The sequence below is a fragment of the Macaca mulatta genome, chromosome 5, assembly GCF_049350105.2.
Source record: "Macaca mulatta isolate MMU2019108-1 chromosome 5, T2T-MMU8v2.0, whole genome shotgun sequence".
In the NCBI taxonomy this organism is placed as follows: domain Eukaryota; kingdom Metazoa; phylum Chordata; class Mammalia; order Primates; family Cercopithecidae; genus Macaca; species Macaca mulatta.
Window position 1 is genome coordinate 7,848,186 of NC_133410.1, and position 25,972 is coordinate 7,874,157.

The 25,972-nt window shown below is 43.2% G+C and overlaps 2 protein-coding genes across 3 annotated transcripts in view; one reads left to right on the top strand and one right to left on the bottom strand.

Annotated features, from left to right (window-relative positions):
• The window catches only part of STK32B (serine/threonine kinase 32B), a 401,787-nt gene that overhangs the window by 313,736 nt on the left and 62,079 nt on the right, over positions 1-25,972 (bottom strand). The gene's annotated exons all lie outside the window — the stretch shown is intronic.
• CYTL1 (cytokine like 1) overlaps positions 1-25,972 on the top strand; it is a 333,526-nt gene that overhangs the window by 208,937 nt on the left and 98,617 nt on the right. The window lies entirely within an intron of this gene.

Genomic DNA, 25,972 nt, shown 5'->3' on the forward strand with positions numbered 1-25,972 from the left:
CCCCTCCGATGTCCCCTCCATTGCTCTCAGTGGAAAAAGGAAATCCTTCCCCAGGGCTGCAGGGCTTCAGCTGCTTCTCCTGCCTCCCCTCCCTGCTCACTCCCATCACCTACTGAATGCCAGACATGTGACAACAGCCACTCCCAGGCCTTGAGTGCTCTCCTCCTTGCCCTACCCTTGTTCTCTCTGCATCCCCAGAAGGCTGTCCTCACCCTCCAGACTAGGTCTGGCTCCCGACGATACACTCATGGCACTGTGGAACTTTCCCCAAAATACATCACTTTGTATAATTTTACCTTTGTATATTTCATTAAGTTCACTTTTCCCTATTAGACTCTAAGCTCCCTGAGTTCAAGGGCCATGTTTATTTTTTTCTATTGTACCCTTAGCACTCAGCACAGTGTTTAGTACACAGTTAGTGTTCAATAAATATTCATTAACAGAAGGAATGATTGAATGAACTAATCTCCATATTCATAGTGCCAAACACAACTCCTGGTACATAATAAGTGTTCGGTAAATATTTTTGAATTAGATTGAATTACAGCCAGTTTCCAATAACTAGAAAAGACATGTTATTTACAAAAAAAAAAAAAAAATGAAGTGAATTGATTAGTTCACCACATAATGGAAGCAAGGATGTGAGGAAGTAAATGAATACAATTAGTTCCTTGTATATTAAACTTATGCAATGGAGGATAATTATGTTGAGTTGTGTCCCTGCCAAGCCAAAGTCAGAATACAGCATGTGGTCGAATGCCTAACGTGCTTAGAATAGAGAGACGGAGTTAATGGTTAATTTACTAAAACCTTGGTTCTTTGACTTAGATTTATTTCCTTTCAGGATAACTTGCCAAGAAAGAGATTCCATATTTTCACCTCTTACTCATTTACCAAAGGTCAGAGAAGAGGAAAAAAAAGCAATGAGCTTGCACTGCAGCTTGTTATGTAACCAGCAGCATGCTGGGAAATGCAGATGTCCTGTCGAGAAGCTCCTGAGGTCCCCACAGGGCAGGTACCACTGTCGGGTCCTCAAATCAGCAATGAGCATCACAGGTTCCCTGAAGGCACCATGCTGCTGTTTCCCTTGCCTGCAAGACCATGAACCAACACCACTTATTTTGGGGAAAACTTTTCATTGGCCTTTGACATGCAGCTCATGCGCTTGCTCTCTTGGGAAGCTTTTCCCCAACACCCAACTAACGATTTTTTTCCTTAGAGGTAACTCTGAACCTTCTGTAGACATCTAACAGTCTGGGAGAACATTCCCTGGAGTCAGACTGCTCAGGTCCTCAACACAGCTCTACTCAGTGTGTCCTTAGCCGCATCATCTAACCTCTGTGTGCCTCAGTTATCTCATTTGTAAAATAGGGAAAATGCGGCCTACCTTCCATAAAGAGCTCAGAATCATGCCTGGCATACCACAAGCTTTCAAAAAGTGCTAGCTCTGTGTTAGCGGGTGAGGAGTAATCCCCGCCCTCTTTTCTGGTTTCTTGCAGTTGGGATATTGCCCCACACATCCGTGGCCTCTTCTCCCATCCAAGGTGGTGCAAGTTATCCGAGTGGTGAATTGGAAAAGGAATGGCACCAGCATATGGATGCTCACGGTGCCCTCTCTGTGGAGTCTGTCTGACTTTAGAGAGCAGCCTCTCTTCTGCTCCTTCTTGCCAGAAGCTTTTCAGGACCAGCTGTCATGTGGAGAGGTCTGTGGGGTCCAGATCCAGCACTGGCCAGGTGGGAAAGTCCAGCTAATTCTGGGCTTCAGCATTAGGGAGCGCATGATTACTGCCTCCCTTACATTCCTTGGCTGCAGCTTTATTGCTATAGAGGTGAGAGCTGGTTCTCTATCAACCTCCTCTTCTGTCTTATCTCCTAACTGGAGGGAGGTGTTAATTACTGGGCAAATGGTCAAACGCCAAAGGCCATTATTACTTTAACAATTAGTGTGATAACATTGTAAATGTTCCCACTCACCCATGTCATCCATATCCCCTACAAAATTGTGGGATCTTTTGGGGAAACTAACAATGTATGGGGCACAAAAGGCACTTAATGAATGCTTGTCTGCTTATTGGACTAGATTGGTTCTAGATGACTTTGAGCACACAGCCTGCGGTTCCTATTTATTTGGCATCTCCCTGGAGTGTACTACACTGATACTTACATAGTAGTGTCTAAAAGACACTTTGAATAAGTGGAAAGTTAACACTTGGCTGATAAACAGATTAAAACGGCTTCAGTCAATGAAAATGCCAAGCTAATAATGGGTCCTAGAATCACACTGTCACGTGAGGTTGCCTGCTCAGAGCAGGAAGAATTGGCTGGGGGTGTGAGAGGGTTGAAGAATGGTTTCTTTGGGTGACCATCTTATCCTGGTTTCCTTGGAATCTTCCTGGTTTTAGCATGGGAAGTTCTGTATCCTTGAAAACTACCCAGTCTGGGGAAAACTAGTTTGGCACCCTTGGTTTCTTATCATGAACCCATTCCATCTGAGGAAGCCACAAGTACTGCTTGGGCTGGCAGAGTGACTGGACTGAAGGTGAAGTATATTCTTGAAAAGTGGTGTCTCACCACCAGACTCAGAGTTGCAAAGGGTGACACCACTAAAAGTGTACCACTAGGAAAGAAATGGGTAACACGTTGCTGCAAAGGCAAAGACAAGGAGTGTCAGTGTCCTTGCCAAAAACACAAGGACAGTGGCACCTGCCTTGCCAGGCATCATGAAGAAAATGGAACAACACACTGGGGGCATTATTTGCTCAGCCAGGCTCCATTCTCCCTTCTTTCTTCATAACAAAACCCCAGCTCTCCTTAGGGATCACTGTGGCCAGCCCCAGGCAATGAATGATAAGCTGCCCATCCCCAATAAAGTAATAATTGATCAAATCCAGTGGCGTTTTCAGAATCACCTGGAACCTTGTTAAGAGATCAGTCGGTACCACCTCCTGAATTCAGCTCCTGAATTTCTAAGAAGGCATTAGAGAATCTGCATTTCTAAGAAGTTTCTAGGTGGCGCTGACGGTTCTGGGGCTGCACTTTGGGAACTACCGATCTAATTAATCTGGACAATCGCGTTCCCCACTTTTCCAGCCACTGTGCAGCCAGCAGTGACCTTGTGATCCAGATCGAATCAATGAGATCTAATCAATGAGATGGAGACATTTTTGGGAAAGTATTTTTTGTGTATGTGACGAAAGGGGCACATTGAGCTGGAGCGGCCCTTCCACCCTCCCGCTTCTTCCTGCCTTCAATGTGGACGTGATATCTGGAGCTGCAACAGCCATCTTGTGACTATAAAGCCAAAAACATGAGCAAAAGACCAACACAGATGCAGGGAAGCCACTCCTCCTTGTGAGCCTCTGAACACGTGCCAGCAACCACTTACCTTGGGACTTAATATATTAGAAAAAATAACAAAACAATTATATTTGTTCAGTGGGTCAGGCTGGCTACTATTAGAAGCCAGAAACATTCTTTTCTGATACTCAAAGCCAGGCACATAGCAGTGGCTTAGTAAATGCTATTTTATTGTTAAATTTCCAGGCTTACTGAGATTTTACTAAGATGCCAAAGAACAAGAGTTATCTGGGACAACAACATAGGAGCCAGGCTGCCTGGATTTGAATTCTCACTCCAACACTCAGTGGCTGGGTGATGCTGGGGAAGCCACTTACGCTCTCTGTGCATCAGCCTCCACGCTTATATGATGGATATATTAAACACCTACCTTATGGTGTTATACACGGTGTGTTAACTAATATAGGTTAAACATTTAGAATAGTACCAAGCATGAACTAATGACTACAAGTATTAGGTATTACTATGAATATTATTCCATATTAGTGGCTTTTCCTCATATTTCACCCTTGTGATACAACAGTTGTCTGATTAAATCATAACCAAATATTCCACAACTGATAAATCTAGAAGTATATTAGTGCCAATTAGTTATTGATCATGATTGATCACGCTGGGTAACTCTGGTTGTCCTACTTTACATGCCAGTGGGCTCTTTTCTCATTTCCACTAGACCAGTTATTTCTAATGAATTTCATAGCATGCTTTCAACACTGCAATATTCATGAAGCTGTTTATTCAAACAGCCAAGAGTGAATTTTCAAGATGGCTAGTAATTCTTTCAAACAATCTCTAATGGAAAGTAAACCACAGTCCACATCCTGTACAAACACATGCATTCAAGCACTGTGTGTATCAAGCAAGAAAAGTAAGCAAACATCCCGTTCCTGCCCTCCTAAAAACCTGAAACCTGCAGCTCATTCCTTGCAGAATTGATGCTGGGCACAGGATTGCACATGGGTGGGTCATGCGTGTGTTTAGCTAGTCCACTGATTAAAATTGTTTTGAGTAAGTTACAGTATTTAAAAGTTATAAAATGTCACCCCAAAATTCTTGTTTCTGACATGTCTTAGTCTGTTTTGTGTTGCTATCACAGAATGCCACAGACCGGGTAATTTATTTTTTTTAATTATTTTTCACAGTTCTGGAGGCTAAAAAGTCCAAAATTAAGGTGCTGGTATCTGATGAAGGCCTTGTTTCTGCATCATCCCACAGGTGAAGGGCAGGAGAGTACAAGACAGCAAACAAGCAAGAGGGGGCTGAGCTTGCTTTTGTAACTCCACTCTCGTGATAACTAATCCACTCGCATGATAATGACAGCAGTCCCTTCATGAGGGGAGAGATTTCATCGCCTAATCAACTTTTGTTAGGCCCCTCCTCTCAACACTGTTTCATTGGAGATTTAGTTTCCAACACATAAACTTTGGGGAACACATTAAAACCACAAGAAATTGGAAGATTTGCAAAAAAAAAAAAAAAAAAAAAAAAGTGGGCCGATGATGCCCTTCCACAACATTCTCTCTGATTCACCACTGTCACACCTGGCCCAGTTTATGCATCTCTGTTTCCTGCCTGATTCTGTAAGCATCTGAGGTATGGGTTGTTGGGCTGTAGCAGAGAGGTCCTATCTGTTGATGGGGAGAGAGTCGGGTCATGGATGAAAAGGAGGGTTTGGTGTTCCTGGACAAAGGTTTAAACCCAGTCCCACTATTTGAGTCAGTGTGAACCTGAGTACATAAGTTAACTTCCAAGCCTTCATTTTCCATTGAATAAAATGGGGGTAGTGATGCCTGCATCCACAAGTCAGGGTGAGGGCCACAGACAGTGACATAGCAAAAGGCCAACTCAGCAAACAGAAGCCACTGAAGAGTGGCCACCCAATCCCCTGGTCCAGCTATGGGCCTTCAATATAGTCACTTAACATCTCAGAATCTCAGTTTCTTCATCTGTAAAATGAGGTTAACACCTCTCTGCTAAGATTTTTCTTGGAATAAGACTATTATACAATCAGCATATAATGATGATGATTATTTGTTTTTGTCTCTCCTTAGTACAGAAATAATCCAGATAACCAGGTGACCCCTTAAGAAAGGGCCACAGTCCTGTTCACTGCTGACCCCAGGTGCCAGGCAGGTGGTGCTATGTTAAGTACTCAGTCAAGATAATGACACATACGCATGAATGAATGACCTACATTGAGTAGTAGGAGAATGGGGAGGGGGATCTCCCAGGGAGTGGGAAATGAGATCACCCTCTCTACAGGAAATTGTGGAAGTTTACACAGAAAGGGGGCTGACCAAGCTGCGGCAGGCATCTACCATGAAAAGCTTCCATTAGTCACTCATTCAAAAAATATTTGGGGGAGAATAAATGCATTTTTAGTGAGTGGGTAAACACTTGTTGAAATGACTGAGTGTATGCCGTCTTCCAGGTCCTGTACTACGTACTGGAAACCAACAGTGAACAAAACACACAATGGACCTACATCTGGGGAGCTGACCTTCTGGTGCAAGGAGACAAATCTGCAGTTCAATGATAGAAAGTGGTAAATTCTGGCCAGGTATGGTGGCTCAAGCCTGTAATCCCAGCACTCTGGGAGGCTGAGGTGGGCGGATCACTTGAGGTCAGGGGTTTGAGCCAGCCTGGCCAACATGGCAAAACCCCATCTCTACTAAAAATACAAAAATTATCCAGGAGTGGTGGTGCATGCCTATAATCCCAGCTACTTGGGAGGCTGAGGCAGGAGAATCACTTGAACCCAGAAGGCAGAGGTTGCAATGAGCCAAGATCACACCACTGCACTCCACTCCAGCCTGGGCGACAGAGCAAGACTCTGTCCCCTTCCCCCTCCCCCCCAAAAAAAGTGGTAAATTCTATGAATGAAAGTAAATCCAGGTGTATGAGTTTCCAGGTGCTGCTATAACAAATGGCCACATACTTTGTTAAATAATACCAACTTATTATCTTACAGTCCTGGAAGTCTCCCTGGACTGAAATCCTGCTGTCAGCAGGATATGTGTTTCTTCTGGAGGATCTTAGGGAGAATCTGTCTCCTTGTCTTTTCAGCTTCCAGAGGTGTCTGCATTCCTCAGCTTGTGATCCCATATCACTGTGACTTCTGCTTTGGTTGTCACATCTTCTCTCACCCTTATGCATTCCCTTTTATTTATTTAACTTTTGTTTTAGGTTCAGGGGTGCATGTTCAGGTTTGTTACTTAGGTAAACTGCATGTTACAGGGCACTGGGGTACAGATTATGTCATCACCCAGGTAGTAAGCATAGTTCCTAATAGGTAGTTTTTTTATCCTCTCCCTCCAACCAGTGTTTGTTGTTCCCCTTTCTGTGCCCATGTGTTCTTATTGTTCAGCTCCCACTTATAAGTGATATCCAAAGAAATATAAATCATACTATAAAGACATAGCACACAGATGTCCATTGCAGCACTATTCACAATAGCAAAGACATAGAACCAACCTAAATGCCCATCAACAATAGAATGGATAAAGAAAATATAGTACATATACACCATGGAATACTACACAGCCATAAAAAGAGGAAGATCATGTTCTTTGCAGCAACATGGATGGAGCTGGAGGCCATTACCCCATGCAAACTAACACAGGAACAGAAAACCAAATGCCTCCCTCTTGTGAGGACTCTGATTACATTTAAGGCCACCTGGATAATGCAGGATGCTCTCCTCCGTCTCAAATTCTTAAGTTAATCTCATCTAAAAAGTCCCTTTTGCCATGTAATGTATACAGAGTTCAACATTTAAGACATAGTTACATTTCAGGGGCAGTTATTCTTCCTAAAACGTCAGGTAAGGTGATAGTGATTGTGTTGGGGACAGGAGCTGCAATTTTAGACAGGGTGGTAAGGGCAACCCTTTCTAAAAAGAGGATAATAGAGCAGATCTGTAAATAAAGTGACAGAAGATGCCATGCTGATATGAGGGGGATGGTTATTTCAGGCAGAGAGAACAGCATGTGCAAAGGCCCTTGGCAAAAACATGCACCACAGTCCCTAGAAGTAGCAGGCAGGCAAGGATGGCTGGACTGCTGTATAGGAAGGAGAGAAAGTGGGCAAGCCAGGGTCAGAGGAGAGGTCATGAGCTGGGGGCTTCACAGGCTGGGGTAAGGGCTCTGGGAAGTTTTTCAAACACGATGAAAAGGTACTACAGGGTTCTGAAGAGGAGAAAGAAAAATGTGGTTTGTCGATGTTTGTTTAAGCTGTTTGGAAATATCCAAACTTCAATCAAAGCATCTTAGATATAATCCAGTAGAGATAAAATTGCCACATGACGGTAACTAAGGAAGCAGGATCTCAGTGATTGTACAGCAATCTCATCCTGCCTGATGAATGCTGATTGAAAACATGGGGTGAGTGGTCAGACATCAGCCCAGAAAAGGGGGAGGCAGAGCAAGCCCTTGGCAGTGCTGGTGCAGCTTGTGCACACGTGGGAAGCAGTGACAGGGACATTCTCATTACTCGATTTAGGTCTGTTCTCCTCAAATTTTCTGAGTTCCCTGACAGGAGTGGAGGACTTCTGGTGTGACGGATCTGCTCCCAAGGACCCTCTGCCTAGCAGAGGCATGCCCAGGTCCTGGCAGACATCAAAAGGGGGTGATGGGTGCAGCAGTAGAGTCAGGCACAAGGTCAGGGAGAAGAATCCACTCCATCCTGTTGGGACCATCAGGGAAAGTTTTGAAAAGCACAAGACACTGAGCATAGATACGAGGAACAACAAGAATTCCCCAGGGTATGAGGAGAAGAAAGGATTTCAGAAATCTTCAGCAGTCGCATGAAAGAGCAGGATGAGTTCCATGAACAGCAAGACAGAAGTATGAGTGGAAGGGATGAGTGGGGCAGGGTGGAGGAAGGCTTAACCCACTGGATTGGTAGACATTTCCTTGGGCAGGAGTGGGTCAGGCCTCAGCAGAGTCTTAAAAAACCATTGCTCAAGGGGCCCTACCTCCCTTTGTTTACCAAGTTTCCCTCCAATGCCTGATTTGGCCTCCCAGGGACTTCAGGTTTTGGAAAGGGGTAATTTTGGACAACAGATTAGACCACTGCAGTTCTCAGGTAGGTGTCCCCTTGGTGTGAACCTATTGGTTCCAGGGTGCTGAGTTTGTTCACAGGTCCAAGGCCAAGAGATTACTTTCTTCTCCTTTTGCCTATCTTCTCAAAGTCGACAGCCCAAGCCCGGTTTAGATTCTTCAGTAGCATCGCATTGTGCATGAAATAAGATCCATGCTCCTCACCATGGCCCAGAAGAATCCTAGTCACCCCTCCCACCAAACCTCCCTACCGTCACTCTCCTTGCCCTCACCAGTGTGTGTCAACCACATATGGTTCCTAGCTGTACCCCACAGCTCAGGCACTCTACTATCATAGAGCCTTTGCCCTGATGTTCCTCTGCCTGGAACGCCTGGCCCTGGTGCCCCAGTGCTGACTCCTTCCCATCCCCCAGGCCTCCCTCCCCTGGAGAAGGTGAGAGGTCTTCCCTGACCACCCCATCTGGGTCACCTCCCTCAGTATTCCCTACCTCACTGCAGTTTCTTTTGTATTTTTTACTTCTGTTTTAGGAAATGTCATGAACAGAAACATTTACTGTTCTCCTGTTGACTAGTTTATTGTCTGCACCTCTCTTTCGGGATGTCAGCTCCTTGAGGACTATGAGTTTTGCCTGGTTCATTCATTTCAGCATCCCAAGCACCTAGAACAGTGCCTGGCATACAATAGGCACTCAATAAATATTTATTGAATAAAAAAAGAAAGAACAAGTGAATGAACAAATATTGAATGGAAGAAATCCAAAGGAGTGCTGGCTGTACATATTTGCAATGAGAGGGTCACTTCTGCCTAGCGGGCGAAAGGATATCTTTCGGAAGTATCTCATCATAGTCATTAATAAAAATAGGCACAATGATACCTACTTCTTAGGGTCGTTAAGGTGATTAATGGGGTAAGGTACTAAAGGTTGAGGCACACAAAAAGAGAGAGATGTCAGTACCTCTCAAGTTCGTGTTCACATTTAACATAATTATAATCAAGGTTGTTCCCCAAAATTGACAAAATTATTCTTAGGAGAATAAATAGGTGAGAATAGGTCAAACGTTCTGCCAAATAAGTTTTGAAAAGTTTCATCCTACCAGATATAAGAATACATAGTTTATTCATTCAACAAATAATCATTGCACAGGATAAGACACCTACAATGAACAAAAGAGACAGAACCTCTAGTGATATGTATTCTACCAGAAACCAAGTCACGAAAATGTCCACCAGAGCTTGAGGAAGGTGTGAAGGGAAGAACACAGCTTTGGAGGTTAACAGACCTAGGTTGGACTCCAATAAAAAAGAGAAGAGTTATTCAGTGAGCAGGGCAAGAAGAACTGGCTAGCTATTGGGGAAAAATAAAATAAAATGAGTGTCTCTCCTTTCACTAGACTCCAAAATAAATTCCTGAGTGGTCGGAGTTACTTGTAACAACATAAAAGCCATAAAGCTCACTGCCTAACATGAAAAGCGTTGAATAAATATCAGTCTCTTCCCTTCTCCATAACTCATGGAGACGACTATTTAGGTGTGTCATTTTGCCTCTCAGCAGATAATCTATTAGTTCAAGGCCACAGCCACACAGGCTACACAAGGGCTGGAATCGACAGCTCTCCAGGCAATATGCACTGAGAAACTATGTGTATGTCCTTCGCTCCAAACGCTGAAGGTGATGTTTCACCCCAGAAATTCCAACTACACCCTGTTTACAGGCCAATCCTAACATTCATGGCCCTGATTACGGCAGTCTGCACACAGCCTCCATTTCTCACCTCATTCACATTCATATCCTGAGTGGATAGCAGCCAGGGCGAGACTCAGCTCCTGGCCAGTGTCCATTCTGGCTGGCCAGGGCCAGTAGCCGACCAGTTGTTCAGAAGGAACTTTTCCTCCACTTCCCGTTTACTCCCCATGTGCCTGAGGCACTGCCTGGCACGAAGTAGACAGCCGGTATTTGCTAAGCTGAGCTGCAACCACCTCTTGTTGCCTCATTAAAAATTGTTTTGTTTTCTAGTTGATAATGTGCTTCGTGAAGCCTTAAAACCTCTTTTTACCCCTCCCTCCACACTCTTTATCAGCAAAAACACTGAATCTATAAGCATTCAGGAATTCATACAGGAAAATATTACACAGCAATAACCTCAGGACAGAAGATAATTTGGATGCTGGTGGAAATGTGGAATTCAGGATAAGAAAAGAATCAAACACATGTTTGAGAGACAATAAGAATTAAACTATCGATTCCTCGAAAGCAAAGACGGTCTTATGCATACCTCCTTCCTGCATTCCCAATGTGTATGTTTCCTAGGACAGTTGTAACAAGTTACCACCAACTACACGGTTTAAAACAACAGAAATTCATTGCCCCACAGTTCTGGAGGCCAGAAGTCCAAAAGGAAGGTGTCCTCAGGACCATGCTCCCTGCGAAGGTGCTAGGGGAGGATCTGTCCTTGTCTCTTCTGGCTTCTGGGAGTTGCCAGCTGTATTAGTCTGTTTTCACGCTGCTAATAAACACATACCTGAGACTGGGTAATTTATAAAGGAAAGAAGTTTAATCGACTCACAGTTCCACATGGCTGGGGAGGCCTCACAATCATGGTGGAAGGTGAATGAGGAGCAAAGTCGCGTCTTATATGGCGACAGGCAAGAGCGCTTGTGTAGGGGAACTCTCCCTTGTAAAACCATCGGATCTCGTGAGACTTATTGACTATCACGAGAACAGCATGGGAAAAACCCACCCCCATGATTCAATTACCTCCCACAAGGTCCCTCCCACAGCACGTGGGAATTATGGGAGATATAATTCAAGATGAGATTTGGCTGGGGACACAGCCAAACCATATCATCAGCCATCCTTGGCCTTCCCTGGCTTGCAGCTGCATCACTCCAACCTCTGCTTCTGTCCTCACATGGCCTTCCCCTTTGTGTGCCTGTCTCTGTTTTCTCTTCTTATAAGTCCTATTTTAAATCCAGGATTTTATCTCAAGATTCTCAACTAATTACGTATACAAAGACCCTATTTCCAAATACGGTCGCATTCTGAGTTTCTGGGTGGGCATAATTTTGAGAGAATTGCTCACCTAAAATAGCACCTGACATAAATAAGAGGTTCAATAAATGATGACTAGATGTAACTGAATGAACTACATCTGTGCCACCTATGAAGAATCAGGGCAATTAATACTGTCAATTAACCACAGCCCCAAACTCTTCCCTCTGCCCCCTGCACTTAAGAGCTGCCTGGTTATCTGACCCTTACACAAGGCCAACTTCATCAGGAAAGATTGGGTTCCCAGCAGTCAGTTGTTTAAGTACTTAATGTGGTTAATATCCATTCTACACAATGAGGACATTTAAATTTTCTGGGACGCCCAATTGTATGGCAGCTAATGGAGGATGTTTGCTTATGTTTACTGGAAAGATAAGTAAAAATGTAATCATCGGCATCAAGATCCTAGTTTGTTTATTTTCATCTGGTTAAACTCCCTTCATGGCTCATGAATAAAGCGCTTAGGCAGCACCAATGTCCATGGCACCTTTATCTCAGCATTGAGCATTCTGAGCATTATGTGAGTAATGCTGTCATCTGTGCAAAAGGAGGACTAGACATTATCCCAACTATTACCTATCACCACTCCCCTTTTTCTGCTGCTCAGTATCGAGCTGAAAAATATCAGTGGACTCTAAACCACAATTAGGTCCCAGACCCTGTATTATTCTTTCCCTAAAAAGATCAGGAAATTGAAAACTGGGTTTTCAGTAGAAATGGCCATGCTGTAGATATTGCAGAGCTGCCCTTCAAATCATTTGTTCAGAGATAGGTGGCTTTTACAGGTGATATAGTCATGATACTTTCTGTTCACCTGATTTGTCCTAAGTTGCACTGCTGAAGGTTGGTTTAAGGCCTAAGCAACTAAAGCTATCTCACCTGGCACTGTCAGCTCTGACTCGACTCTACCAGAATGAAGAGCTAAATGACAACATTTTGTTTCCAAAATATCTTTTTATTTCTACAACTCCAACATACACAGGTGCACATCTAGTTTGCCATGAGAACACGCCCAGGCAGCACTAGACAGTGAGACATTGGGCAGTGTTAGTAGCGCAGCCGTCCTGGTGAAGACACCCTAGACTATCTGACAACCAGCCAACCCCCAGATAAGTGAATGAGCCCAGCCAAGCTCAGCAGGGCTGGCCTGCAGAGCAGTGGGGTGCTGAAGGCTTGCTGGAGTGGCTGCTAAGTAGTATTACTGACAAGCAGGTGGAGAGAACAAGGGAGGGATGGAGGGAGAGAAGAAAAACGACAAGAAGGGATGGAGCTAAAGGGCATGAGGACTATCCTAAGAGGAGCCAGGTATTTTAGCTACAGGAGAACTAAAACAATTTTAACAAAGAAGTGGAGGACCCACTCTATCCAATAGTAAGGCCTTCTCTGTAGCTCCAGTACTCAAGACTGGGTGATATGAGAAGACAAACAGACAGATGGAGGAATGGAACATAATGGAGAACCCAGAAGCAGACCCACTTGATATGCCCAACTGGCTTTTGATCGAGGTACAGAAGCAATTCAGTGGAGGGAGGACGGCCTCTCAACAAATGGTGCCAGGGCAACTGGACAACCACAAGCCAACGTGAAGCTCAACCTAGGCTGAGGCAAGGGCCTCCGGTAGATCTGTTGGGGGCAGATCACTGAACAATTCTCCTAGATGGGAATGAGAGGCAGTCCCTTCGTGGGGGTCTGTGGGAGAGGGAGGTCCACAGGAGGCAGAGTTACAGACGCAGTGAAGTCACTGATCTGAAGCAAGGAGTTGGGGAGTAGCTATGTTCACTGTGAAGGAGGAAGCAGACCCCTTGATGAAAGCAGAAGCAGATGGAGAGTGAGAGAATAGAGGTGCGGGGACGACAGTAAAGAGGAAAGCCAGGGAGAGGTGTCCCGGATGAACCTGGAGCCCAGACATATGCATGTGGTCCGATAGCTTCCAAAAGCCCACATTGGGTGCAGCAGCAGGCTCAGCCTGCTGGCCATCTTCCTGCATCGCTGGCCTCAGGCCAAGTAAGGCAGCTCTGGTCCACCATGTCCACCACACCAGGTGCTGCTGCAGCTGCCCCCATGACTCTGCCTGAATCCCTTGATTCCTGTCTCTAACCATAAGCTGCTCAGGGAGGGGGCTGGAGGGACCTGTCACATTAATTTCTACATTCTCAGTTCCTAGCCCGAGGCCACACATAGGAAAGCCTTGTATTAGTTTTCTATGCTACAAAATAAATTATCACAAATTCAGCAGCTCTCAGCAACATGCATCTACTAGCTCATGGTTCTGTACGTCAGAAATCGGAGCAGATCAATGGGGTTCTCTGTTTAAGATATCAGAAGGCCAGCATCAAGGTGTTGACCAAGCTGCTCTTGTTGGATATCCTGGGGAAGAATCTGCTTCCCAGCTCATTAAGATAATTAGCAGGATTCTGTTCCCTGCAACTATAGGACTAAGGTCCCTGTGTCTTTGCTGGCTGTGATCTGGAAGTCTTCTCAGCACCTAGAGGCTTGTCTAGTATAGTGCAACAAATCCCTCTTCTGCTTCAAATCTTCCTTACTTTCCTTTCTGCTACTAGTTGAAGAAATCTGTCTGCTTTGAGAGAGTTCCTGTCATTAGGTTAGGTCCATCTGCATAATATCCTCTTCACAATGTAATGGAACATGACCCAGGAATAAGGTTGGAGGGGAAGGTTCATGATGGGCCATCTTAACATTCTGCCTCCTACGTTACCCAGTAAGTGTTGAATTCTTTGTTATGAACAGCCAAAGAGTAAGGATGTCCCCTGAAACACACACGTGCACCTATATGCATGCTCACACGTAAACACACACATGCATACAGGTGCATGCACACACACATATGTACACATGTGTGCACACATACACGCAGTCTTGTTTCCTTACTAGCCTAACACAAACTGGAATAATAAAATGGGAAGCCTCATTGAGACCATTTCTATCTATGGCCTGTGGTGTCCCTGTAGAGTTAAGATCTTCTATGTATTTTGCATTTCCCTTCTGACCTTCCATGAGGATCTGGCTCTATTCCAGGCCCTGAGACAGGAACAAACCAAACTCAGTCCTGGCCACCCAAGCCCTCACTTTCTGGTGGATTAGGAAACCCTGCATGAGATATGCGAAAAGAGAGAAATCCTCAGGAGGCAACGGGCTGGGGGCCAAGAAGGGAATGTCCACCCACCTCCAAGAGAGTCAGGGAGGCTTCAGAACTAAGAAAATGCCGATGGTTTTACAGAGAAGAGTAGAAAGCACATAGCTCTCAGAAACACAGTGAAGCCTTCTGCTCACTCAGACATCTGATGAACTTAGAACAGCCAGAGATTTCGGGACTTTTTCTCTGTGAGAGAGCAAAATTATGTAATTTGAGGAAATGAGTTCAACTTTACAAGCTGATGGGGTTTGTGATACTTCCCCTGGCCAAAAAACTGGGAGGATGGTGACATTTTGGCAGAACCAGGGCATGAGAAACCTACTTTTTTGAACAGATGATGTGAGAATTTACCTTACCTCTCTTCTCCTCTGCTCCTATAAAATAGAGGTCACAGGTGTGTTGTGAAAATTAAATAAGACCACACATGAAAAAGTTAACAGGCTTTGATCTGAGCCCCACACATACTAAGTGATCAATAAAAGGCAGGAGGGAGGATGGTGAAAAGGTGAAATGATATGAGGATGAGGTTGATGGTGGCGGTGGTGGTAATCACAGTTGTTACGGATCAAATTGTATCCCCCACAAAACTCATGTGCTGAATCCTAACCCCCAGTACCTCAGAATGTGACTGGATTTGCATATGTGGTCTTTAAGGAGGTAATTAAGGTTAAATGGGTCAAAAGGGTGGGGTCCTAATCCAATATGACTGGTGTCCTTGTAAAAAGAGGTGATAAGAACACAGACACACCCAGGGTGGCCACGTGGAGGACACAGAGGGAAGGTGGCCGTATAAAGCCAAGGAGAGAGGCCCTGGAAGAAACCAACCCTGCTCACGCCTTGATCTCAGACTTCTTGCATCCAGAACTACAAGAAATAAACGTTGGCTGTTGAAGCCCCCCAAGCTGTGACACTTTGTTACAGCAGTCTCAGCACGCAAATATGATAACAACGATGCTGGCGTTGTGATTGAAAAAGCACAGCGCTGGGTGTCATCAGGACCCTGGGTTATGGAGGAAAACTCCTCCTTCAATCCTCATTTATGCCGGTTGCATGAGGCTCCAACGAAGATGAGGCCGGGAGCAAAGAGAGCAGCCGGGAGGCATGTAGGATCCAGGCAGTGAAGAAATGAGGGAAACTTGAGAGACACACGGGAAACTGACCAGCAAGACCACGGGACATGGCCAGAGAAGCGTGGGGCGACACCTTCTGGCTCCACAGCTTGGGGCATGGGTGAGGCATGGACAGCTAGTCCTCAGGGAGCAGAGCCCACAGGAGACAGAAGAACCACTCTGGGGGGAGGTGGGGAAGTTGGCTTGGGGCCTGTTAAGTTTGAGGCAGCTGTGGTGATAAAGAAGGAGACCCAGCAGTAAGAAACGAGGAAGGGAGCTGGGATTTGGGATCTGCAGCCACGGGAGGAAATGCATGAGCTGGTGCAGGTGGAGCAAATAGAGAGTCAAGGCAGGGGCCGAGGGTGGAAGAGCACCAACAGCTGAAGTAGGTGGAGAAGGGACTCAGGCGGAGAAGGGGTGCACAGAGAGGTGGGAGAGAACCAGGGAGAATATCATGGAACCCAGGCAGGAGAGTGCAGCAAGGGAGGGGTCCAGCAAGGCCAACACCAGATGCAGTCAGCCCAGCAACCCCAGTGAGAGCTAGGACCTGTGCATAGGAAGTCCTCCAAGCATTGGCAAAGGAATAGCTGAGTGAGTAAATGAGTGAATGAGTAAATGAATGAGTTGAGTGAATGAATGAGTGAATGAGTCAGGGAACAAATGAGTGAGTGGGTGGGTGAATGAGTGAGTGAATGAGCAAGTGAATGAATGGGTGGGTGAATGAGTGAGTGAGCAAGTGAATGAATGGGTGGGTGAATGAGTGAGTGAATGAGCAAGTGAGTGAGTGAATGAATGAGTAACATAATGAGTGAATGAATGAGCAAGTGAATGAGTGAGTGTGTTAATGAGTGAATGAGTGTGTGAATGAGTGAATGAGTGAAGGAGTGAGTTAATAAGTGAATGGATAAGTGAGTGAATGAGTGATTTAATGAGTGAAGTGAGTTAACGAGTGAATGAATGAGTGAGCAAGTGAACGAGTGAGTGAATGAGTGAATGCATGAATGGGTGAGTGAATGCATGAATGGGTGAGTGAATGCATGAATGAGTGAATTAATGAGTAAATGAGTGAGCAAATGTGAGTGAATGAATGAGTGACTAAGCAAGTGAATCAGTAAAAGAATGAGTGAAGCAGTGAGTGAAGGAGTGAAAGAATGAGTGCATGAGTGAATGAGTGAATGAATGGGTGAGTGACTGAGTAAGTGAATGAGTGAGTAAATGAGTGGGAGAATGAGTATGTGAATTAGTGAATGAATGAGTGAGTCAATGAGTGAATGAATGAGTGAGTGAATGGGTGAACACTGTGAACACACAATCACTCTTGCATGGTTCTGTGGAGGCTGATCCCCTCTGTCCCTATTTCCCACCGACAGTGGGATCACAGGCCTGGGCTGTGTTCTCCTCAACTTTTCTGGCCCCTCAATTGTGGCTGGCAGCCAAGTGGTGCCCAGGACAAGTCTCTTTTACACGATGACTGTCCCCGGCCTGTCCCTGGGAGCAGCAGTCTCCTTAGCTGTAACAGTGAGACTGAATGCAGACTTTGGTGCCAGGCAGGCCCCACTCCAGCCTCATCTCTTCCACCCACTAGAACCTGAGGCTTTGTTTCCATTTCTGTGAAGTGGAAACAATAATACATCTCACCTTCAGAAGTCATTAACACCCAGTCCAGTACACTACCTGGCGGATCAAACCTGCTCAACAAATTATGCCTGCTGTTATCCTTTGCCCTTGGTGTTATTCTATCATAATTATGATTACTGCTGGTTGGTCCTATTCTCATTAATAGTATTCTAATGACCTGATTGCACAGCCAGAATTGGAGCTAGCTTTTCCTCTTTCACTAGTTTTATGACCTGTTTCCTAATCCTTAATAGAAGAATTGTAACAACAGCTATATAACAGGGTCGTTGTGGGACCAAATTCTTTAATACATGTAAAGTGCTTACAATTTGCCATTGCAAGAAACCAACCTAAGTGCCCATTGACCAAGGAGTGAATAAAGAAAATGTGGTATATATACACCATGTAATACTACTCAGCCATAGAAGGGAACAAAATGTATTTTGCAGCAACTTGGATGGAGCTGGAGGCCATTATTTGAAGTAATTCAGGAATGGAAAACAAAATATCATTTGTTCTCACTTATAAATGGGAGCTAAGCTCTGAGGACGCAAAGGCATAAGAGTGACATAATGGACTTTGAGGAGGTTGGAAGTGGGGAGGGATAAAAGACTAGATATTGGGTAAATGACTAGATTGAATGTGCACTGCTGGGGTGATGGGTGCACTAAAATCTCAGAAATCACCACTGAAGAACTTATCCATGTAACCAAAATCCACCTGTACCCCAAAAACTACTGAAACAAAAAGAAGAAATAAAACCAAATATTCTTAAATGAAATATGTATTATAATTTTATAATATAATTTCTTAAACGAAATGTTATATTATTTTATAATATATAGAAATTATGTTTATTTTTCTATACATATTTTCTATATATATTTCATACATATATGTAAAGTGCTTAGAAAAAAGCTTGGCATCAGATACTTTCTCAATCAGTCATTAGGCTTTTAGTTGTAATTTGTCACTAACACAGGAAATCTCAAAAATTCTCATGATTACACACATCATCTCTAAACATTACATTCACTCCACAAGTACTTTGTACAGTATTTCCGCCTTATCCAAGGGAGATACGTTCCAAGATTCCCACTGGATGCCTGAAACTTTGGATAGTACTGAATCCTACGTATACTATTTTTTTCCTATAACGTACCTCCCTATGAAAAAGTTTAATTTATAAGTTAAGCACAGTAAGAGATTAACAATAACTAAATATAGAAAAATTATAACAGTGTACAGTAATAAAAGTTGTGTGTATGCTTTCTCCTTCTTTCAAAATATCTTCTTGTACTGCACTCCCCCTTTCCTTTCTTGTGACAATATGAGATGATACAATGTCTATGTGATGAGGGAAGTGAATGCCACAGGCATTGTGACAGAGCATTAGGCTACTATTGCCTTCTGCTGTATCGATCAATCTGATTCAGACGATCCTGGATCATCAAGCCATGACGATGCTGATGGCCAGATGTCAGGAGCAGATTATGTCAATGATTACCAGTGTCATTGGCGCAGTGTCTATAGCGTGGATCCACTGGACAAAGGGAGATTCATGTCCTGGGTGGAACTGAGAAGGACAGCATGAGATTTCATCATGCTACTTAGAAGAAGGGCATGCAATTTAAAACTTAAAAATTGTTCATTTCTGAAATTTTCCATTTAATATTTGAGACCATGGTTGACCGAGGTTCACTGAAACCGAGAAAAGTGAAACCACAGATAAGGGGGACTACCGTACCTGAGTCCTGAATGCCTATGCGTAGATTGCATATTGAAATAAATGCATGTAGAAAAGAGAAAAATTATTACAACTTTTAAAAAATGGAGTTTATGCAAAAAAAAAAAATAGCAACTTTTGTAGCTCCAGTCAGCACATTAGCTTCAGAACATGAAAGCATGTCATCTGAGATTTAGGTTGCTCACATACGATGTCCTCCCTCATGTTGATAAGCTGGCTGCATTCCTTCAGAACTGAAAACGTCCTGATTTAATTGATTTTAGAAGCAGAAGGGAAAAAAAGCAGAACGCTTTGCACAAGTCCTAACACAAATTGCCGAGCGTATGCTCAGGTTTTGTCAGATTCTTGGAAGGAGATAAACCCTGAGAACAGAAGCCTGGAGATACTGACAATATTTGAGAGGGAAAAAATATGACATGAAAGCTTTCTGGAATTCTCGTGCTTCCTACTGTCAAGCACAGCTCCCAGGCATTCATTTTCAGAAGGTTGCTAAGAGAAAGGCCAAACTATTTCCCTCTTCTCCATGTGGAAACGGAAAATGTTCTGGCCCGGTACTAAAATGTTTCTAAAGCCCCATTGGTGGGAGGTGCTCTTGCTCCTGCCTTGAGCCCTTCTAGTTAAGAGAATACCAAGCTTCTCTTGTCTAGTAGCCGTAGAATTTCACACACAGGACAAGGCACAGAAAGTGCTGGCTAAACGCTGTGGGAATTATGCCAAACCACCAGCCTGTGAGGGTGCGGGATCTGCTAGCCATCAGGAGAGCCTGCAGCCTGCCTTCCCAGCAAGGTGAAGGCTGGCTTTGGGGGACACAATAACCTTACCCTTTTATGTGGAAAACACAGATACATACAGATTACATAAACAGATAGGTAGTATATCTATGGCATCAAAATTTCACAGTAGGTAAGGAAGACAATTAGGAAAATAAAATGTCTAAAAAGGCTCCTGGGTGTGGGGTGGGAGTGGTAAGGAAAGAAGGGCTGAGAAGCACTAGTCTATGGTGCTGAGGCTGGCACAGGAGGAAGAGAGCACAACACACGGTCTTCTGCTGCCCCTTGGCCAAATGTGGGTGAAGTCTCCATAGTTACTGGTGAACAGGTACTTGCCATAATGGAGAGCCCACCTGTGTTAGACATGGGATAGGTGCTGGGGAAAGAGCAGTGACCAGGGTTGACCAGATCCCCAGTTCCCTGTGGAATTTACCTTCTGAGCAGGAAGACAAAGAGCAAGGGAGCAAATAAGAGGGACAATTGTGTGTGGCAACTCTCCGCAGAGGGAGACAAAGTGGCGGTGGTGTCAGTGAGTCATGCAAGGGAGGTGGCTTACCACAGGTGGCCGGGACAGGACTCTCTGAGCATGTGGCTTCTGAAACAAGACCTAGAAGGAGAGGAGCCCCCAGCCATGCTTGATAAGAAGCTCATTCATGTTTAGCACAGAAAACTGCACGGGCAAAGGCCTGAGGCAGGAGTGAGTTCAGTATTTTTGAGAATCCAAGAAAAGGTTTGTGTATCTACATTACAACTGATGCCACAGAAATACAAAGGATCATAAGAGACTACTATGAAGACTTACATGCCAGTCAAAACTGGATAACCTAGAAGAAATGAATACTAGAAGTGAGTCTGGGCCAGGCGCGGTGGCTCAAGCCTGTAATCCCAGCACTTTGGGAAGCTGAGACGGGCGGATCACGAGATCAGGAGATCGAGACCATCCTGGCTAGCATGGTGAAACCCCGTCTCTACTAAAAATACAAAAAACTAGCCAGGCGAAGTGGCCTAAAAGCATACTATCTCCCAAGACTGAGTCATAAAGAAAAAAAATCTGAACAAACCAGTAACAAGTAGAAAGACTGAATCGGGAAGAAAAAAATTCCCCTAACAAAGAAAAGTCCAGGACTTGATAGCATCAATGGTGGATTCTACCAAATATTTAAAGAAGAATTAGGGCCAATCCTTCTCTAACTGTTCCCAAAAAATTGAAGAGAAAGGAACCCTTCCAAACTCATTTCACAAGTCCAGCATTACCCTGATGTCAAAGCCAGACAAGGACACTACAAGAAAATAAACTTACAGGCCGATATCCCTGAGGAACATACATGCAAAAATCCTCAACAAAATTCTAGGAAACTGAATTCAACAGCACATTAAAAGAATCGTTCACTGTGATCAAATAGGATTTATCCCTGGGATGCTGGGATGGTTCAACATACACAAATCTGTAAACATGATATGCCACATTAACAAAATGAAGAATAAAAATTATATGATCTAAAATCTCAGAAGAAAAGAAACATGAAGGAAAAAACTGGTGTATTTGATTACATAATATATACAATTTAAGATTTCAGTCCTTCAAAAATATAAACTTATTTAAAAAGCAAATGTTATGCTAGAAAAAAATATTTGCAGCAAACATGACAAGAGGTAAATATCCCTAAAATACAAAGCAGTCTTAGAAACCAATGATAAGAACTCACCTCCCCATTGAAAAAATAGGCTAAAAATAAGGCCAACCACAAAGGAAGAAATACGGAAAGCCAATAAAACGAAACACACAACACGTATTTAGTCCCACTAATCAAAGAACTGCAAATTACAAGTACAAGGAAAATTACGTTTTCTCATCTGGAGTTGACAAAAATTTAAATAAATGTAATTCAGTGCTGGAGAAAAAAAATCATATAATCATCTAAGCAGATGCAGAAAAAGCATTTGACACAAGTCAACATTCTTATAAAAACTTCCAACAAATTAGGTATAGCAGGAATACTTTTCAATATAATAAAGGTTGTATATGACAAGACCGCAGCTTACATCATACCCAACGATGAAAAGCTGAAAGCTCTTTCCTCTAACATCAGAAACAAGACAGGGATGCTCACTCTCACCACTGCTTTCATCATAGTGCTGGAGGTCCCAGCCAGAGCAAATAGACAAGAAAAATAATATGCTCAAATTGGAAAGGAAGTTATGAAACTGTCTCTGTTTTCAGATGACATATATCTTATATAGAGAAAATTCTAAAGACTCTAAAAAGACTGTGAAAACAAATGAATTCAGTAAAGTTGCAGGATACAAAATCAACATGCAAAAATCAGTTGTTTTTCTATATACTAACAAGGAACTATCCAAAAAGAAATTTAGAAAACCATACTATTTACAATAGCCTCAAAAATAATAAAATACTTAGGAATAGATTTAACAAAAGAGGTGAAAGATTTGCACACTGAGAACTGTAAGTCATTGGTGAAAGGAATTAAGGAAAACACAAACAAATGGAAGAGTAAACATTTTAATGGATTGGAAGAGTCAACACTCTTAAAATGTCCATACTATCCAAAGTGATGTGCAGATTCAATGCAATTTCTTCAAAATTCCAAAGAAAAATGTTCACAGAAATAAAAATCCTAAATTGAATCCTAAAATTCAAATGGAACCACAAAAGACCCCAACTAGTTAAAGCAACCCTGAGCAAGAAGAACAAAGCTGGAGGCATCACACTACCTGATTTCAAAATACGCTACAAACATATAGTAATCAAAATAGGATGGTACTGGCCAAAAAAAAAAAAAAGCACATAGATCAGTGAAACAAAATAGACCAGAAATAAATCTATGATTTTATGGTCAAATAATCTTCAACAAAGATGAAGATCACATAATGGGGAAAGGACAGTCTCCTCAATAAATAGTGATGGGAAAACTACATATCCACATGCAGAATAATGAAATTGGACCCTTGTCTTACACAATATGCAAAAATTAACTTGAACTAAAGACTTAAATGTAAGCTCTGAAACCATAAAGCTTCTAGAAGAAAACATAGGCAGAAAACTCATTGGAATTAGACTTGGCAATGAGTTTTTGGACATGACACCAAAAGCCCAGGAAACAAAAGCAAAAATACACAAATGGAATTACATCAAACTAAAAAGCTCCTGCACAGCAAAGGAAGCAATCAACAAAGTGAGGAGACAACCTGTATACTGGCAGAAATATTTGCAAGCCATGCATCTAATAAGGGATTAATATCCGAAATACATAAAGAACTCAAACAAGTCAACAGCCAAGGAAATAAATAACACAATTAAAAATATGGGCAAAGGGCCTGAATAGACATTTCTCAAAAGAAGGCGTATAAATGGCCAATAGGTACAAACAAAAATGATGATTACCACAGCTAATCATCAAGAAAATGCAAATTAAAACCATGATGAGATATTACCGTACATTCGTTTGGATGGCTATTGTCAAAAAGAGGAAAGGTAGCAAGATGACAAGGATATGGAGAAAAGAGAATCCTTACCTACTGTTGATGGGAAAGTAAATTAGTCCACCATTATGGAAAAGAGCATAGAGTTTCCTCAAAAAAAAAAAAAATGAAAAACTGATCAACCATATGATCCACCAGTTCTATTTCTGAGTATTACATCCAAAGGAAATGAGATCATTTCCGTATATTAAAGAGGTAGCTGCACTCCCATGTTCACTGCAGCCTTATTCACAATAGCCAGGATACAGAATCAACCTAGGTGTCCATCAAGAGGTGAATGGACAAAGAAAACGTGGTGTATATACACAGTGGAATATTATTCAGCTTTAAAGAGAAAGAAATCCTATCATTTGCAACAACATGGATGAACCTGGAGGATATTATGTTAATTGAAATAAGGCAGACAGAGAAAGACAAATTTTTCACCTATATGTGGCATCTTGTAAAAAGCTGAACTCACGGAAGCAGAGAGTAGATGGTGGTTGCCAGAGACTAAGGGGAGAGTCGTGGGGAGGGTGCAATGGAGATGTGTTGGTCAATGGAGAGAGAGGCAAAATGGGTTCAAGGGATCCATTATACATCATGGCAACTATGGTTAAACAATATATTCTATATTTGAAAAATGCTAAGAGTAGATATTAAGTGTTCTAACCCCAAAAATAAGTATATAAGTTGACAGGTATATTAATTAGCTTGACTGAGCTATTCCACAGATATATGTACATCAAAACATCACGCCATAGACTGTAAATATATACAAATTTTATTTTCAAATAAAAATAAAATGTACAACAACAAAAAATTATTACAAAGTGTAAGATGGTGATGACAGAGCATTAAACCAAGCATGGGGCCGTTCTAACTACAGAGCCTGTGTGACTGCCCAGGTCACACACCATAAAGCTGGCCTTGCTTGCAGGTAATGTAGGAAAACATCCCGTGTGTGCACGCACACAAACATCTGAGTGAGTATATAGAGCAACTGATGCACGAGCGGTGTTTAATAGAGTCAATAAATGGAAACCATGTTACTCTAATTTGGATCCACTCACCCTCCCTAGTCTGAGGGTCCGACTCTCCCGCTTAATGAAGGAAAGAAAGCCAAGGAGGGAGAGAATTAAAGTTAGTAGCAGTCCTGCCATGTAGCAGAAGATTTACATTCTTACAAAACCCTGGTGAGGTTTTGATTACCCTCAATTTTACAGTTAAGATGACTGAAGCTCGGAAAGGTTAATTAATACTATCAATTTCATAGAGATAATAATGTTTCATGCTGGTGTCGTTCTCTCTGATTCAGAAAGCATTTTCACCTTTATTTGACCTTCATGGCAGCCCTGGGAGGGGAAAAGAGCAGAGATGCTTGTCCTTGATTTAATGAGGAGTCAAATGAATTGCCAAGTTTCCACCACCAGCAAAGCACCAGCTCTCCTGAGGACGTGTCCTGTGGCACCCCTAGGAGAAACTCCTCCCTCGGCAGGGGTCAGGCACTGCTCTGCGCTGGGACTGGTTTCCCTGTGTGGATAATGGCCCAGGCTGCACTTTCCCAGTTGCCCTCAAGGAAGCTCAAATCTGGGAGAAGGCTTTTAAGATGCACATTTCAAGCTTTGCCCCTGACACATTTCCGTCTTTGTTTTTTTCCTTTGTCTTTGTTCAGATGCTCATATGTGCCATCCTGTTATACTTAAAGTGCCTACCGAGCCAATTCAAATGTTTCCTGTAATGCTGTAGGAAAGCAATTTTTCAAGCTCAAACATGCGTGTCTACCCCACAAACTCTGATTTTTTTTTTTTTTTCCCAGGGCAGGGGCTCTGGGAAGCATGCTGATGCAGAGATTAGAACTGGGCTTGGGCTTAATCCAATGTGTGCAAATCATTGTGTGAGGTCCTTTGGGCATCAGAGAGTTCCAACGAGTTGGAGACTGAGTTCCTCCCATCTAGAGAGTGACAATCACATTTGGATGATAAGCCAACACAGTAAACTCAACCAAAAATGCAGGACAGCTTGAGATCTCACACTCACAGAGAATTGCCCAAATCCCTTAGCTTCCAACAAAATAAGTCATAATTTCACTATTATCTTTGCAAACAGATGACAGAGTCTGAGAGAATGTCTCCAGGGGCCCTCCCCCACGTCGAGCAGGTTTTCTTGCAGCCCGTAACTTTACAAAGTTGTTTGAACAGTGGCTCTCTCCCCGCTCTTGTGGGTCATCATATGGGGTCAGGGTATGGGAAGAGGCTTGGGCTGCAGGGTGCTGAGGAACGAATGACAGGCTCCAACCTGTGACATGCAGCAGGGCACCACCCCGTGGAATAACGAGCCTGGGCTCTCCCGGTTAGAGCACTACATGGCTTCCTGAACAGTTACATGGCCCCTGCGGGAGCAATGGCACGTTCTGGAGATGTACTGCTTGGATATGAACGTCTCCCTTTTATTGGAAGACGGGAGCAAGTTGTTTGAAAAGATCTGAACTGAACAAAAGTAAGTTATATGTCTCTGCTCAAGACTCCCTTTAAAAGAAAACCTGGCATTTAATTAAAACAGTCTAGTGGGAAAGTGCCAGAAGAACCTTTTATTTATTCATTTAACGGATATTTACTGGGAGCTCAC